A 17732-nucleotide genomic window follows, 5' to 3' on the forward strand; every position below is an offset into this window, starting at 1 on the left:
GCCAGACAGCTGGCACCTGGGCACTGGGAAATGCCTCCACCTTTCCTCAGAATTATTCTTTAAAAATAAAAACAAAGACCTACTTTGTACTGGGATTTGTAACTATTCTGGCCTTGTCTGTCTAACACATCAGGGAACATGTGAATGGGATTATGGGGAACCAGAGCTGCATTTTTGGTTCAGTTCACCAGACGTGTCTTTCATAAATCTCTCAAAGCCACTGAAGCTGGAGCTCTCTGTGCTGCTGCAGTGGGTTTTGTATCAAGAAAATGCCTCCCGTTCTGAGGGGCCGTTTAGAGCCCAGCTGACGCTGGCAGGCTGCGGCACGCCAGCTGCTTGGGGCAGGGCGAGCGCCCTCCTGGCCGTCTGCTTGCCCGCTGCAATGCCACCTCGGACACTTTCCTACCTTGCTTTTGTACAAAAAAAACTTTCTGAGCCTTAACACGAAGCTTAGGAGTAAGCACTAAGGCAGAGAGGTTATCTGTCAGTTGTCTGTCGCATTTAAGTTCTCAGTTTTAAAAGGTTTAGCTTTGGAAGCACGCGAGTGCCGCCCTCCTGGAGCCAGAGCTGGGGCGTCCGGGGGGGCCCTGCCTGCACCGCACGGGTCTCTGTGTGCAGTCTTCCGTGACTCTTTCTCTGCAAAGGATAAACAAGAGAAACAATATTTTATAGTACGATATTAAATTTTTAAATATTTTATATGCACAAATGCAGCACAGATGCAATGGGGAAAGCCCCTTCAAATGATGCAATGTACATGACTCCTTTAATCAGCTTTGTGAACTATTTAACATTAAAGTTGTTATGTGAATGTTCTTTTGCCACCTAGTTTCAATTCTTTTTAACTGAACTAAAAAAATTGCCTACTTTGGTATCAAAAGTTACGCAAGTCTCCTACTTGTTTTCATGGCCATAATGCTGTGCCACCCACTTAGGTTTATTTATTCTAAGTAGATATTCAATATGTGCAGTATTTTTCTTTCAGGAAAGCCTTAAGGTTGACATAATAAAAAAAGAAAAAAAGAAAAAAAAATGAAAACTCTATCTAAACTGTGGTAGCGTTTGTGGGTGCATGGTCACTTGCCTGGATTGGTGCTGCGTTGCACGTGCATTTACAGCCTCTTAAACCCCTTCCACCTGCTTTATTTTTAACACAGCCTGCGGGGGAGCAGGGACGCTCGCAGCACAGCCGAGTGAGCGGGGCAGGGAGGCAGGGACACTGCCCTCCCGTGTGCCCCGGGGGCTTGGTGGGGAACGGGCGAGCTGGGGAGCCGGGGAACGAGGGCGCTTCAAAATGTTCATTCACAGTTAAGAAACAAAATTACTTTCAAAACCCAGATCTGCTTGAATACGCAGCGTGGAGAAAATGTTTCTACTATTTTGTGCTTGCTGGAAGAGTTAAACCAGAGCTCATGGTTGCAATCTGTGCACAGCCGAACAAAAATCCATCACGGGCTGGTCTTTCCCCGGTAGTTGTAGATTTAATTGATTCAGATGGGCATTCAACTGGGTCAGCAAAGCAAGCTGTTCCTTCCATGCCTTGTTACTAGGCTTCAGCAGGAGAGGGTGGCTGCTGTCTCACGTAGCAAGGATGACTTCTCCCTGAAGTGCATCAGTCTGTATAGGAAGCATCTGAGTTTTTCTGAATTTTCTCTTATTCTGCTTCAACAGGCAGGGACCTGCCTTGTTTGTGCACCTGAAGCTTTATCATTGATTGCACCTCGTGTGTTGAAATAGATGCCACAAAAATCACCACCAAAACCCAGTGACTCGGGGAGTACACAGAGTGAGCCAACAGCGGGGGCTGCTCTCCTCCTGCAGCGCCAGGAGCCCTGGGACGTGGGTGCTGATTGCAGCCCGGGTGCTCGCAGCCGCTGGTGCGACTCAGCCACCACTGCCTGTCCTGCCTGGCTTTGCACAAAAATGTCCCAGATCCAGCACGGGCTCCCAGGGCTGAGCCAGCCCGCTTGCGGGTGACCCAGCCCACCACCGGCCAGCCAGAGGAGCGCAGCACGGCCGCTGGTGTCCACGCCTGGTCCCGACACCGCCTGTGGTCCCATGGCCTTTGTGGTGGGAGTGCTGGGGGGGGCCGGGCACTGCCCCGGGAGGGGCGTGAAAGGCCAAAACAGCTCCGAGCGCCCTGTCCCTGCTGCCCGCCTGTCCCAGCCGTGCTGCAACCTCCGGGACACGGTGCCGGGACAACACCCCCTGGGCTGGATAACACGGCCACTGATAACTCAAAGCAATGTATTATACCTCTGCGATTTCTGCTTCGTGTCAAAAGTCTCTTCACTTAATGCAGCCAATGCAGCCCGTTTCAAACTGGGGTGATACCTTTCTGTACTTTCAGATCAGACAAAAATTAGAGGCTTTTCAGCTGCCCTTCCGGGCCATTCCAAGCGAGGTAAATTCCTGCCTGCACGGCTCCCACTTCTCCCGAGCAGAAACAACCCGTGCTGCTGGGCGGGCTGACCTCCTCGCCGAGGGGATGGCGGCCTTCTCTCCGTGGGGACGGCCGCCCCCAGCCCCGCGCTCTGCAGCCGCAGCGAATGCTGTGAGCCGGGCACGGGGCCTCGAGCACCCTCGTGCCTCTCAGCCTGCCTGCAGAGAGGGCCACACCAGCACCTCTGACCCAGGCACGTGCTGGCGTCCCAGGCGAGGCCGCAGACCTGGCCCGGGCTCTCCACGGGCTCTGCCCTGGTTTGCTGCGATCTCCAGGAGCGAACTGAGCAGAGGTTCCCCACGTGCTGGGGCTGGTGGCAGCACCAGGGCACCCGAGGGCTCTGCAGCAGCAGTGCTGGGGCCGGGGCACTGACAGGAGCGTGGCGGCTCCCACCTCGCACCAGGGGCAGGGCAGAAGGCACTGCGCAGTCCTGGGTGCGGCCCTGAGTTTAATGGGGGGTTATTTATGGAGACGTGTTTGTAATGGGCGCATGAATTTCATGGAAATGCGCTGCTGTGGCAGCGTGTGGCATTGGGTGCCGCCGCTGCTGCTAAAATTAACACCCTTAAATCACATCCCCGAGCGGCCTCCCGGGTGCAATGCTGGGACGGGGATGGAGACGTGGGTGCGATGGCTGCAGGGGCTGCGTGGTGGCAGCACTGTCCCGCGCCCCACTCGGTGCCAGCCCCGCAGCATTGCTCACATCCACCGCCAGCAGCCGGGGCATGGGCAGGGCCGTGCGCAGCCCCGTGCTGCCACTGTACGAAGGGTTACGCATGGTCACATTTCATTCTCCCCACACACCTCTTCTTAAATGCAAAAAAAAAAAAAAAAAGGGGAAAAAAAATCTCAACAGGGTGTTGTTCACTCTAAAAACCCTAAGCATGATTTGTGAACTCTCACAGCCTTGGTAATCTCATCAGAGTAATGGGATTATATTTCAAATCACCATGGCCTGTTCATTACACATTTAAACTCCTTTGACAGAGGAAAAGTTAAATAAAATGTGTGCGTCAGCCCTGGTTGACTTTCCCAGTTCTCTTTCTTGATTAGACAAACAGATGCTGAGCTCCAAAATGAAAAAATAATGTGCTCATTTATTCATTTTTCTGACAAGTCACAATAGATTTTTAACTACAAATGAGCACCCTCCCCAGGTGGGGAGCGCAGGGGGTCAGCGCGCGCCGTGCCGCACCGCAGCGGGCGCTGAGCTGGCGGTGCCCCGACCCACTGCAAGCGGCTGCACCCGCGGCCAGCGCCAGGCCGCTGCCATCAGTGCCCAGTGCCTGAGGAAGGTTTCCGAGGAGCCCTGCTCTTTCCGAGGAGCAGGGCTGCAGGTCGAGACATCCCCATGCCCTCGCATCCTCTGTGCAAGGAGGGAAGCGGCCGGCGTGGCCTGGGAGCAGCCGCTCTCTGCTCCCGGCCGGCGCGGTGACGCCGGTGTCCTGTGTGAGAGCTGAGCATGCTGGCAGCTGGGCCGCGCGCCTGCCGGGGCGACTTTCACACCGAGGAATGCCGGGGCTCTACTAGGGAGCTGAAATGCCAGATAATTAGAAATACACCTGCAAACACCCTTACTGTCAGGAGAATGCAATCGCATACAGTAATGAAGCAATTATTAATGAGCAACTGCAAGGCTGTCATTAATTTAAGCTTTTCAGGATCACAGGCTAAGGCAAGCTAAATGCTACAGCAGGACAGGGTGGTCAGAGGCGGGAACACCCCAGGCCCACAGCCCGAACAGACCTGGCACCGTCCTCGTGCCCACAGCAGCCTTCCCAGCCCCGTGCCCTCACCTCCCCCGAGGCCCTGCCCTGTGAGTGAGCCCTGGGGACGCCTTCATGTGGCGTGGAGACGGCTGGGGGACCCCTCCGGCAGCGGCACCCGCGAGGTGCCCCTGCCTCGCGCCCCAGCTCGGTGCAGCCCCCCACCAGCGCGCGGCCCCGTGCTGCAATCTGTCACGGCGGCTGGGGCTGCGCGGTGCTGCAATCTGTACCTCGTGTCTGGGCTGTCATCTGACATAATTCCTCCCTGCTGGCATATTGCTGATTTGTGCATAAGTGATGCATGCAATCCACCTGAGTGAGGAGTCAGGGGTTTCGTGATCTGGGGCTGTCAGGGCAGGGTGTTTTAGTGCCTCCTGCGATTAGGTGGAATTGACAGGCCCTGAAAGCAGGGAATTGCACAACAGGGGAATTAACAGCCAGGGACTGAAGTGGAGTGTGGCACTCGTTTAATCTGCAATTTATCAGTTTACGTGGCTTCTTGTCGCAGGTGGAAGATTACACTCCAAAAAAGAAGGCTCCCTTTTTTTTAAATTTCACCTGACAGGGAAAAGGAAGAGCAATATTTAGAGGCCGACACATTCCCTGGCCCTGGTGTTTCACTGGCCTGTGCTGCACTGTGCTGGGCTGCACCGAGCTGCCTCACAGCACAGTGGCAAGGGCAGCCCCAGCGCCAGGGGCACCCAGAGCACCCAGCCCAGGCTTCAGAACTGCTGAATTTTGCCTCACCAGGACAAGTGGCTGCTGCCTTGCCTTGCATGAGGGTGGTGCCGTCCCACAGCCCCACGTCCAAACCGTGCCAGGGCAGGGCACTGGTGAGCATCCCCTGGTGATGTGCCCTGCCTGCAGCCCCGCTCCTTCCCCAGTGCATGCCCTCACCCACCCCTGTCCCACCCCACCAGGAGTGGGTGCAGGTGCTCCCACGTGCCAGCCATGCCCCTGGGCACTGGCAGGGAACGAGTGGCCCCGGAGCTGTTCTTTGCTGTGCAGATTCCCTGTCCCTAAGTGCCGGGGCGGCCGCAGCCGGCTCCGCGCTGATCGACTGCCAGGCCATTAGTCTGTCCGCACGGAGCAGTTCCTGGAAGCAGAGCTCCAGCAGCGCTCGCTGGCCGAGGCAGAGCTGAGCTCGTGCCCTCTGCCAGCTGCTGAGAGAGCGTCCAGCGCCGCTGCACCCGCCAGGCATCGCCACGGGAAGGGCAAACCCAGGGCAGGACGTGGTGAGGGCGGTGTCCACGTGCCGGGTGTCTCCTGTGCAGGCACAGGCACAAGGTACCAGCACGGCCCCTGCAAAGGCTCCCCGAACCACGCTCAGATGCATGGGACACCGGCACCCAGCAGCACACCCACACGCAGGTGCCTGACCTGCTCCAGAGGACGCTCTGCAGTGCAACAGCCCCGTCCCACAGCTCCAGCCGCCCTGCAAGGGACGCAGGAGACGCATCTCGGGCAGAGGAAGCACCAGCCGTGGTGCCTCCTCCTGGCCCCCACCACGCAGCGCGCTCCAATTTTGATAATATCATTAGAGTCTGATAATGGTTTCCAGGAACACTGTAGCCTTTCTGCGAGGTGACAGCCTGTAAAGGCAGCATGACAGATAATGTATTCTACAAGGGTACAATAATGTGACTCCAAGCACATTAAACTCCTTTAATGTGGGTGACATACACCTTCCTCTTAACATACATTATCATCCTGGGGGCACACGCGGCACGCAGCAGCATGGATCCAGCACCCTGAGCTGCAGCCGGCCGCCCTGGCACGTGGCCCCTCACCCTGCCTTCCTCCCGCCTGCCCCCGGTGCTGGTGCCCCAGTGCCGGTGCTGGTGCCGGTGCCAGTGCCGGTGCCAGTGCCGGTGCCGGTGCCGGTGCTGGTGTCGCTGCTGGTGCCAGCACCCCACACCCCACCACGCAGCCAGGTTCTCCCGCACCCACCGCGCTCTCCCTTCCCCGGGTGTGAGGAGGTTAAATCGCGCAATGCAAATGCTTTTGCTGCTTATAAGCAATCTCCTTGGCCTTCTTGGCGGCCTGCTCTGATACTGCAAACCTTTATCCAACCTTATGGTATCAAAGATTATTTATAATGAATTAAATATGTTTTTAGCAGCTTCTTTCCACACTTACTGCCACACTTTCACTGCCGCTTCAACTTAATTAGGGAGGCCTTGCTAAAGAGATGGGAGTAAATGCATCTAAAGAAATATATCTATGTATAAATGAAAAAAGCAGCCACCACAGGTCAAACCAGTACTTTCAATTTATTGCCCTGGTACATTCATTTGTAAATAGCTTTGCCTTGCTGGTTTCTAAGTGCAAGGCTAATGTTGGAGTGCTTAAATTAATAGTGACGCACACCTTTCATTATTGCTATTAAATTAGGTGCTGGGCTTTGATGGATTCACTTGTTGCTGAACTAAAAGCCTTGTAGATGTGGGTGTGCGTATCCATTTGGTTTTACAGCAAATTTAGGTCTTAATGTCAAGGCAGACAGAACTGAGAGAGTTCCTCCTCAGCACGCGCTAATTAGCAGGACGGGCACCTCGCCCCCGTGCCCCTGCTGCGGGGCGGCGGCGCAGCTGGCGCGCAGGATGCTGGCCGCGGTGGCTGGCACGGCGCGGTGGCACTGCGGGGCTGCCGGGGCGCCGAGCCACCACCCCGGGCATCGGCCCCGCGGGCACCGCGCTGCAGCACCCTGCTGGAGCCGGCGGCCCCCGGCCCCACAGACACCGGGTGTTGTGACACCGAGCGTCAGCCCTGACACGTCCCGAGCACCGTGGCTGACGCAAGCCGGCGTGAGGAGCCCCCCATGACACCAGGCACGGCAGCGGGGAGCCTCCACGCCAGGAGGTTTGCAGCCAGCTCCCGCTGTGGGGGCTGCGTGCGCCCCTCGCCCTGCCCTCACCCCCCCGGGGGTGCCGCTGCCCTGGTGCTGCCCCCCCCCCCCCCCCGCCGCCCTCCCTGCTCCGCTGCCGCTAATTAATCCTGAGGTTTTGCCAGTCGCATTGTGAAGTTCCCGGGCTGGGAGAAAGAGCAGCTTGTCTCCTTGACAGCAGAGAAGAAAAGGGAAAGAAATCGAAGCAGCAGCACTTAGTCCCTTCTCCTGTCAGCCAGACAAGTTGTTTTCATCTCCCTCTGAAGAAGATCATAATGGGACGGGCAAAACTTGGCCGCCTCGGAGCCAGCACCAGCGCTGCTGACGCAGGCAGGCCTGGCTGCTGCCCCGCCGGGAGCCTGTGGGCCCGCCAGCAGCAGCGGAACCGGGGCGCCTTCACAGAGGGGACAGCTCAGCGCCCTGCGCGGCCTGACGGAGAGCCGGTGCTGCTGCACGCCGGGCAGGCTGCTGCTCGGCGCTGTCGTGGCACCGATGCTGGTGCCGGAGGAAAAGTGGCCGTGAGCTGATGGCCTGGCACCGGTGCTGCCACCGGCAGCGCCACCCAGCTCCTCGTGCACCAGGCGCTCAGTGCCAGGGACCTCGGTTGTGACTCATCCGTTTGGATAATCGCGGTGTTTGGCCACCAACACTGCACCGTGCCCCGGCCCCAAAGCCGGGATGGGGCTGCGGGATGGGGCTGCGGGAAGAGCGGCAGGACGAGGTGCAGGACGGGGCTGCAGGATGCGGAGCAGGACAGGAGCTGCAGGCTGGGCTCTGTGCAGAGCTGCCTTTGTTCTGCAGCACAGTTCCCACTCCTAGCGTGCCATCTTGAGGCCGCTGACAGCAGCCCTGCGGCGCCGCACCGCCTGCGCGCCCACCACCACCGCCACGCTCCCTGGCCCTGGCCTGGCCCTGTCCCCACGTCCGGGGTGGCTCTGCCCGGGGGAAGCGGGGACCCCAGCACCCCCGCACGGGGCCGGCGGCCGCTCTGCCCCAGCAGCACGAGGAGCTGTGAGGGCTGCGGGGAGCCCCCCGTGCTCGCCTGTCCCAGACCCCGTCCCCATCCCATGCTGCAGAGCAGTGGTGGCACCGGTGGGATGCGCCTGCGGTGCTGCCCAGGGCATCAGTGCTGGTGGGAAAGCATTGACAGTGCGCACGCAGAGCACCTTTGGGATGTCCCCGCTGCTGTTCGGCCTGGGGAAGGGAAGTCTGGGGGGGGGGCAGCGTGGCAGAAGCCAGCCCTGGCATTCACAGAGACTTGGGGCCAGACGGGAGGGCTGGCCCGTTACGGAGCGCTGTCCCAGAGAAAAGGACAGACACCTCCCATAGGACGACGTGTCTTACTTCTGGAGAAGAAGCCTCACTGGCTCAGTTAAAAAAAAATCTCCCATCTTGGCCCTGGCAGCCGAGGGGGCACTGCCCCGCCGTGCTCCCAGGACACCAGGAAGCCCCTCGCCCAGCAGCAGGGCACCCCGCTGTGGCGGCACAGGACCGGCTCCTGCACCAGGAGCTGCCGGCAGCGCGGTGCCCGTCCGTGCCGTGCCGCCCCGCCGCGCTCGTGTCTCCGCACGTTATGCGACAGGCATGCACAAGAAATATTTCAATGCTAATTCTTTTTAAAATGATAAAATTTGTCTGTATTGTAAAATATAAGTCTCTGGGTTCCTGAGAGCTAAAATATTTTAATATATTTCCATGTAAATCTCGTTTTAGACTTTAATATCCTTTTAACATACATTAAAGTTTCAGCATTCCTGAGTACTTGACTATTTTAAGGCGCTGCTCTGTACATGTGGGATAAAAAGGCCTGCCCAGAGGAAAGAGGGGATCGAGGTGTGCAGGATGGCAGCGGGGGAGCAGCAGCCACCCTGCTGTGCCATCAGCACCGCACTGGGGCTGGGGACAAGGGGCCACGCCAGTGCCACCAGGCACCTGAACACTCATGGCACTGCGGTGCTGAGCACTTGGGTGTTTTCACACAGGCAATGAAATGTTATTAAAAAAAACCCTGCATGTGGTAGCAATTCCAGGATTTCTGGTGAACGAGGTTAAAAGTGTTCTGGACAAATAGGTAGCACAAACCTCTAACGAGGGACAAAGGACAGGGACGCTCCCTGCCGCAGATGTCCCTCTTCCACAGCTCCTCTCCCCCAGCACCTCCCAAGCCCCGCTCTCCTGCCATGCCGTTTGGGAAGCTTCAATTGCACAGAAAAACCATCTTCTTGGGAAACACAGCCATTTGCATTCCAGTTTGATGCTTCTCATTGCTTCGCTGCTGGGGGATTAAAATCATCACCGTGCTAAACCCTGGAATGGAAAATAAACAAACAAAAAACGTCGCTGTGAGCCGGTCGCTTCTTGGGGCTCAGACACTTTCCTTTGGCGCAGGGCCCTGGTTCTTCCTTTGTAAAACATTATTATTAGTCAATAAAAGTTAAATCCCCTCGATAAGCCGGCACCCCCGCGGAGGAACAGACGGCCCCCCCTGGCCTCGCTGATTGACTCTGCGCAGCCCCGGGACTGCTCGCGCCTCCGCAAATGGGAAGATCTGATAAAGACCTAATCCAATTACAGCTCGGCACTTGCCAATGTTTGTTCTCTTTTAATGGGACTTTGGGGTTGTTTTTTTTCTTCTCCTGCAGAATTTCCTGCGGTTCTCTGCTCCGGACGACAAAGCAGTGCCAGCTGCAGGAAGAGTGCGGCGGTGGCTCTGCCGGGGCCAGCAGCCGGGTCACCGCCGGGCCTGAGGGACCCGCGTGCCGGCTCCATCCCGCCCAGGGCAGAGGTCTCTGTGCCGAGCAGCCCAGGGCACGGCGGGGCTGTGCTGGGGCCATGGGGTGAAGCCCAGGGCCGGTGCGAGCGGCTGCGGGGGCCACGGCTGGCTCACGGGCTCTGCGCGTGCCCTGGTGCCAGGGCTTGCTCGCGCCCTCTGAACACAAGCGGTCACACCGCACCACCTGCCAGGGACATGGCGCGTGCAACGCGCTGCCATCGGATCAGCCAGCACCACTGCTGCCCTCGCCGTCGGGATGTGGCAGGGCAGGCAGTGGCGCATGGCAGGAGCAGGATTGGGCAGGAGGTGCCGGCAGCGCGCTCCTGGCCACGGGGCTGGGCTGGCACGGCGGGGCCCTGCGTGGAGCCGGTGGTGCTGGCAGGGCCTGATGCTGTGCCACGTGCCAGCAGGGACCCCTCCGCCAGCAGCGAGGCTCGGTCACGGGCAGTGTCAGACACATACACACACCCACACGCACACACCCCCCCCCTTCCCCATGGCTCCTTTGGTGTTTTAGAGAGAATAAATTGCTAATCAGCTGCCACCCCCCTCCTCGGTGTCCTCTGCAGCAACGCTCCAATAATTAATTATAAACTACAATACTGATCAGCTTGCATGTACTCCGTCTGCACTGACAATCATTAACCATAATATGAAATTTATAATGTTGAGACGTGGAACCTGGTGAGATGAACTGCTCTGCTTTTTAATCAGTTTTATGGGATGATATAATGCATTGATCGACAAAGACAAGATACAGTACGTGTTCCCGTGTCTATAGCCGGGCAACCTTATTAATTTAGATTTACAAAGAGTTGCTTCATCTGAAGGGGACAGAGATGGCCAGGCCACCTGGCACAGGACAGCCCGCTGCCAGCCCCCCGGGAACAGCAGAGCTTTCCATGAGGCTGCTGTGATGCCAGGGACCCGTGCTGGGGTGGCCCCGTCGAGGTCTTGGCGGTGGTGGAGCCGGCCCCGCACGTGGTGCCGGGCAGCGAGGGCCTGCCCGCGCCTCCCTGCGCCCGGCTGCACCCGCGGCTGGGCATCGCCTCCCGGCCCGCGCGGCCGTGGCGGCCGGACAGCTGGTAGCCATACGGGTGTGCCTTGGGCTGTCATACCGCATTTGCACGCCTGCTCTTGCGCTGAGCCCGGGAGAGGCTGGATTGGTTGTTTTCAGGTCAGGGGCTGCAGCCAGCATAAGAGGAAAATTCCCATTTCCCCACCGAGCCGTTAACCGTGACGTGGCCTGGCCCCGCTCCTGGGCCCTGGCGTGGGCAGAGTGGGGCTGTGCCGCCACCCCCGGCCCCACACCCCGTGGGGCGCTGGGGGCACACGTGTCCCCATCCTGTCCCCAGGGCAGAGCCCAAGCCAGCCACATGCCAGGCACCGCCGGGCACCTCCCTGTCTGCCACGGGGACCCTCCACCACCACCGGCTGTCGTGGGACCCGTCTGATTTGTAAAATCCTACTCGGAGCAGTTGGTCGCACAGAGCAGGATAAGCCCACGGCACGTGAAGCTGTGCCTGCAGCTCTGAGGACGACCGAGCAGCTCCTGAGCGCACTCAGCGCTGCGCCAGTGTTTGACGGGCACGGCTAATCCCCTTAGTCCAACATCAGTCCCGCAGAAAGCAGCTGAAGAGCTCGAAACAGATCCAATTGGTACAGAAAGGGAATGTAATTAGTGCCAGTTAGCACAGCTTTATGGAAAGTAGGTCTTGTCAAAAAATTTGGTTTCATTCTTTTAATTTAAAAGTTTAACTAATGAAAGTAACTGGGAAGCTGTGGTATACTTAAGTTTCTGTTAGGCGTTTGATTTAATAGTACATGACGTTTTGATTAAAAAATTAGCTCTATATAATATCAATAGAGCACACATTAAAAGGATTAAGAATTGGCTGACTGACAGGTCTCAAAAAGTAGTTGTCAATGGGGAATCATCACCGAATGAAGATATTCAACATTTTCATCCACGATCTGGAAGTAAATATGAAATCACTGCCGACACGACTTGCGATGACAAGGACAGGGGAGGTGAAACCGGCAACATCGGGGGGGCGGCCGGGACACTGCCCTGTGCACCAGCCCCTTGGAGGCACCTCCTGGGGGCCGGGGGCACCAGGCAGCCCTGGGCGGGGGTCCCTGAGCAGCACACAAGTCCTGCCCGGCCGGAGCGGTTTTGGGAGGCACAGGCCGGCCCCGAGCTGTGTGGGGCAGGGTTTGCTGGGTGCTGCAGCCTGGCCACGCACCAGCGAGCAGGAATTGTTCATGGGGGGCAGGGGAAGGGGGCAGTGAAGGAACAGCACTGGCAGTGCGGTGAACTGAATGACCGGCGTGTCTCCGTCTGGTTCCACCTGGAGCACCGCTTTGCCCCGAGCACCAGGGCAGGGGCAATGGGGCACTGGACCTGCACCCCCCGGGGCACAGCCTGCTGGTCCCCAGGGCCCCTCAGGGACACAGCAGTGGTGCTGAGAGGTCAGGGCTCAGCCAGCTGCCCCACAGCCCCCGGGCCCGTGTCCAGCCACCAAGGGACACGGCTGGTGCCGCCGCAATGGCCCTGCAGGAGCCTCACACCCGACACCTCCTCAGCCCCTCTCGCCGCAGCACCCTGCCCCTGTGTGGTGCCAGCCGCCACCTCGGCTGCAGATCTGGGCACCCCGTTTCTTACAGCAGCTTAACAGAAGGAAAACCTGCTGCTAATAGAGCCGTTTCGTCCCTCCAGCTCTGCGCTGTGAAGAGCAGCAGCCACCTCTGCTGGAGCGGCAGGCCGGGAGGACTCGCATCGTGTCTCGGCAGCCGCTCTGCATCGAGCAGCCCCGGCGTGCCGGCAGCGAGGGCACTGCCCCCGTCCTGTCCCACACAGCTCCTGTGCATCGCCTGAGCAGACGGGATTTTGGGGGATGGAGGGGACATCGCGTGCCAGCACCGTGCCCTGTGCCGATGCCGCCCCAGCCCCTGCACTGCAGGAGCGGCCGAGCGGGGGACGCACGCAGCCTGTGCCATCGGCCGCTGCCTGGCACGGGCAGGGCGCTGCAGGCACCATCCCTCCGCTGGCCTTCAGCAGGCGGAGATTTTTGAAAGGCAAATCTTTATTAGTGCAGTGAATGTGTCTAACCCGCATTAATTCCCAATTGCGAATGCTTTCAATTAGCGACTGCAGGCACTCGGAGTGCTGGATGTGTTCATTAGTGACATGGCCTTGCGGCTCGGTGACAAGTGGGATGACAAACCTGTCTGAGGGACTCGTAAGGGCTTCAGCTGTGGCAAAGCTCTTGCACTAGCAGAGGGAGAGGGAAGCTGAGCTTCCCCAGGTGCCTGCAGCGGTGCGGGGACACATTCCCACCGCCGGGTGGACGGACCCCGTGGGACCATGCACGATGGCAGCGCTGGCGGCAGAGCAGCCCCGCACCCACAGCCTGGTGAGGGTGACCCGGTGCCCTGACGGGTGCAGGCTGGTGGAGGAGCCCCCTCTGCCCGGGCCTCAGCACATCCATCACCAGCAGAGGCATCTGCAGAGCCTCTGGGGCCACCGCAAATGCTGAGTCCTCAAAATCCTGCCTGAGCAGATGGCCCTGAGTCACCTCCAGAGCCACCTGGGGAGCAGAAGGACTTGTCCCATCCCTGCCCGCGGGCAGGGGGCTGCACAGCCCTGGCAGGGCTGCAGCGCTGCCCGAGCTCAGCCTGCGGTGCAGATTTACCCCCTGGGCACCGCCGCCCCCAGCAGACAGCGGGGCTCAGCCACGCGCCCAGCCACAGCACCCACAACAGCCCTGCAACGGTACTGTGCTTTCACAGGGCTCTGCTGGCCCAATAAAAGATTATCAGCTAAATAAAACAAGAAGTGAGTGATGCCACTATGCCCTGCTGGATTGAAATTGTGTGAGCAAAGTGGTTTTCTCAGGGAGATTTATTTCCGCTGCTGGATGCAGGCAGCCAGCCCAGCGGAGAGAATAAGCCTTTCGCTCCGAGGCCACTGCTCCCTCCTGAAGTCAGCACTTGGTTTTTATCTCATTTTTGAGGGAATCAGAACAATAAAGGAAATATAAGCAGATATTCGCTCAACACTAGCGGATGGAGGTGTGCACACGAGTGCACGTACACACGCACGCTGCCAGGAGCCACGTGCTCCAGCTTCTGCCGCGGGTCCTGCCCTCCACCACACCAGCAGTGCCCAGTGCCCACGCTGGGCAGGATAGGGACTGAATCACCGTGATTTGTCTTCCCAAGGTGGGTGCCTGCTGCCCAATTGTTGGGTACAAAATGCTGTTAGCCAGCCCCCAGGGGCAGTTAGTGGGAAGGGGGCAATGCACTGACCTGGTGCGTGCAGAGCAGTTACAGAACTGACCGTGGCAGCATGGTTTGGGCTAAAGCAGAGCCAGCTGTTACAGTATTTTAAATACCAACAACCCAAACTCGGCTTGTGTTGAGTTACAAGGGAGCACCTCCAGTCCCCAGCGCTGCCCCAGTGCCTGCTGCGGGGCACGGCCGCTCTGGCAGCAAAGCCCAGCAGCCGCTCACCAAATGCTTTGCTTCACCCCGCGCCGGCACTCACCGGCGGCCACCAAGCAGAAGGCAGCGAGGCTGATGTCTCCTCTGTGCCAGCAAGCTCTGCACCTGACCGCAGATGCTGCCGCTCCTGCTTTCAGTGCTGAGCACCACAGAGGCTGCACGTGGACAAGGACAAGCCCCCATGGACGTGGAGGTCCTCGGAGGAGGCTGTGAGCTCTGCCCTGGGTGATCGCCCACGGTCAGGGACAGAGCCCCCAGGCTCCCCCACACCGCAGCCTGCAGGGAGCAACCAAGGCACCCAAACACCACATCTGAGATTATCAGATTTCTGCAGCTCAGAGCGATCCCCCTGCAGACGTCACAGCAGAACAGGAGCCTTAAACTGCTCGCCTTCACCTCTCCCACTGCGAGCTTCGATTTCAGATACCGTCACCCCGTAATAAGTGGGCACCAATATCTGCTCCTGCACGAGTCCTGCTCGCTGGAAAGCATGCCATTATATCTCCAGTAATTGTAAATATTGTAAAGTGCTCGAGTCAGCAGTCTTGCTGAATTTTGCTTTCAACATCTGCAGCCCTATAAATCTTTGTCTCCTTCAGGTGAACTGTGCTCTCCACTCAGGCTCCCATTTACATCCTTCGGCACAGTCACCCGCAGCAGCTCCCAGCCCCGACCACACCGCCTTCGGCTGCCCTTGGGGATGGGGCCACGAGGGACCTGCTGGCCTCCCGGGAGCCGCGGGCAGCCCCGGCTCCACCAGCACCGTGTGGCCGTGCTGCAATGGGCCCAGCGGCCACCGGCACCGTTCGCTTTGTGCCAAAACCCTTCCAGTCACCAGACCTTCACTGGGCTTTTTTTTTTTTTTAATTGTTTTCAAAACAGATTTCATGTGGTCCCAAAATGAGACCATGATTGTAAATTAAAGTGTAATTAGCCTTTACGCTTTTATATTCATTAACTCTTCTCTGTTAATGATGCAGAGGCTGGAGTACAAACCCAGCATTATGAAACCACATCCAGGAAATAAAATAGTGATTTAGATAATGGCCAGAATGTATTGCTACTTACACATAATTAAACAAATGCTCAATTTACACTTGGAAACATGAATGAATGTTGATTAACCCCAGCCCAACGACTCCGCTGGCGACGCGGGTAAGTGGCCGCGCTGCCGGCAGGGCAGGGCAGGGCAGGGCAGGGCAGGGCACCCGCTGCCCCAGCGCATCTGCCCGGCCCAGCTGCTGCAGCACAGCCGGGCCCGCGGCCGCCCCAGCCCGGGCCCGCGGGCGGCTCCGGCGCTGCAGGTCAGTGCCAAAAACCGCCTTGGCACAGCGGCCGTGTCCCTGCTGCTGTGTGGCCGGGGCAAGCACCAGGGCTGCCGCTGCCAAACCCAGCTCCTCGTGGGGAGCCGCGGGGCTGCAGCGGTGCCGCAGTGAGGAGGCATCGCCTCCGCTCCGGGGCTGCGGGGCTGCGGGTGGGCTCTGCCTCCACTCCTGCACAGGCTTTGTCTCCCAGTCCCGTGAGCCTCCTGCCCTCCAAATGTGCCAGTTACTATGGAGACGTCGCCTCGTTAGCACAGGAGGAGCTTAACGAAGTCCACTTGTGCAGGATGATGTTATTTGCTGCTGCAGATCCGGATGCAAGGAACACAGGTGGGGGCACAGATGGGCCCCTGCTCCATCTCCTGCCCCTCGTGCCCACGGCCACTGCGAGACTGCCACCACGCTCTGCGTGGCCACGAAGCGAGCCCAAGGAAGGGACCTGGCCACACGGAGGGCTCGTGGCCCCGCCGTAAGGAGCTGCAGGATCTGGAGATGGTTCCAGTGCCAAGCGGGGCTCCCGTGGTGTTTCCTGATGCAGTCAGCCGTGGGCGCCTGGGGAGGTCAGGGCAGCTTCTGCTCCTGGGGCTCTTACTGGGGAGAGGGGCTGGCAGCAGCCCTGCAGCACAAAGCCACCTCCATCCCGGGCCTCCCTCAGCCCTCCGCGGGCGCCAGGGCGGGGGCAGCGGGCAGGACAGGCGCTGGTGGAGACCTCTGCTCCCAGGGACGTGTGGTTCATGGATCGTTGACTCAACAGGCCATAATGGCTCCATCTATCGGGGTCAATACGGGCGCCTTTGACACATGATAGACAATAATTGCTCCTGCTTAGAGACTTTTTCGTTCATGGATCATTGACCTGATGGGCTGTAACAGCTCCGAAGGAGGCCGCTAACGCGCTGTACACCCCTGCGCTTAAAAGCCCTCAGGAAAGAGCCGCGGCGTGAAACCATGGCACTGCCACACCGGCGGGCGCCAAGGCCCGTGCAGGGCCGCCTGTTAGAGGGTAATGGCCAGGGGCAGGGTCCAGGCCTTGGCCTCTGCCAGAGCAAAGGCGCGGGCGTTGCTGGGGCAGAAGAGCGCTGGCGGGGAGGAGCGCGGCGCTGAGCTCCTGGGACTCGGCCGCGCGGCGGCCACCAGCCCTCGCGGCCCCACAGCGGGCAGCCCCAGCGCAGGCACCAGCCCAGCTCTCGGCCAGGCAGCCCTCCCACGGCAAGGCCAAGGGGGAGCAGCAGCCCGGGGAAAGGCCACGGCCCCCCCGCGGCACCAGCACCCCTCGAGGGCCGCGGGACGCGACCAGCACATGGGGACGGGCTCCCCTCCCAGGGCCCGGAGCTCCCCTCTGCGCTGGCAACTTCCAGGTATATGATTTAATGAAAGGCACAATAAGAAGTGAAACAATTAGAATTTCTGCCTCATTATCATGGTAATCTTATCAGTCGGATAATGAGGTATTAATGGAGATTTAATGTGCCTCTCATAACAGAATCCCTTGGAGAAAACACATAAGGAAATTGCTGTAAATCCACTTAATGATGGAAAGGTCCCCAAACGCCATATTCCAGAGGATGAAAAATGCCGGATGCAAATGAGAGAGAATCAAGGTCAATAACGCTGCGGGGACCCAGCGGAGGGCGGCCGCGGCCGGGCGGCGGAACCGGCCCCGCTGCTCGGCGCCCCGGGGCGGGGGGGGACGGGACCGGGACCGGGAGCGGGAGCGGGAGCGGGGCCCGGCGCTGCAGGCGCCCCGCGCGGCCGCCAGGGGGCGGGCGAGGGCCGGCGGCGGGGGCCGGGGGGTGGCGGCGGCGGGGGCCCGGGGAGCGGCCCGGTACCGCCGGGGCAGGCAGGGGCAGGGAGCCCCGGCCCTCCCGCAGCGGAGCCCTTCCGCAGGGCCCCGCCGTGTGCCCGAGGAAGCGAAGGGAAAGGCCGGCTGAAGCGGGAGGAGAGCGGCGCCTCCCCGGTGCCGCCCGCTCCTCGTGGGACGGTACCTGCGGCACTGCCGCTGCTCCGGGGAGCGATGCAGAAAGAGGAAGCCTAG

Source organism: Anser cygnoides, chromosome 20 (assembly GCF_040182565.1).
Source record: "Anser cygnoides isolate HZ-2024a breed goose chromosome 20, Taihu_goose_T2T_genome, whole genome shotgun sequence".
In the NCBI taxonomy this organism is placed as follows: Eukaryota; Metazoa; Chordata; class Aves; order Anseriformes; family Anatidae; genus Anser; species Anser cygnoides.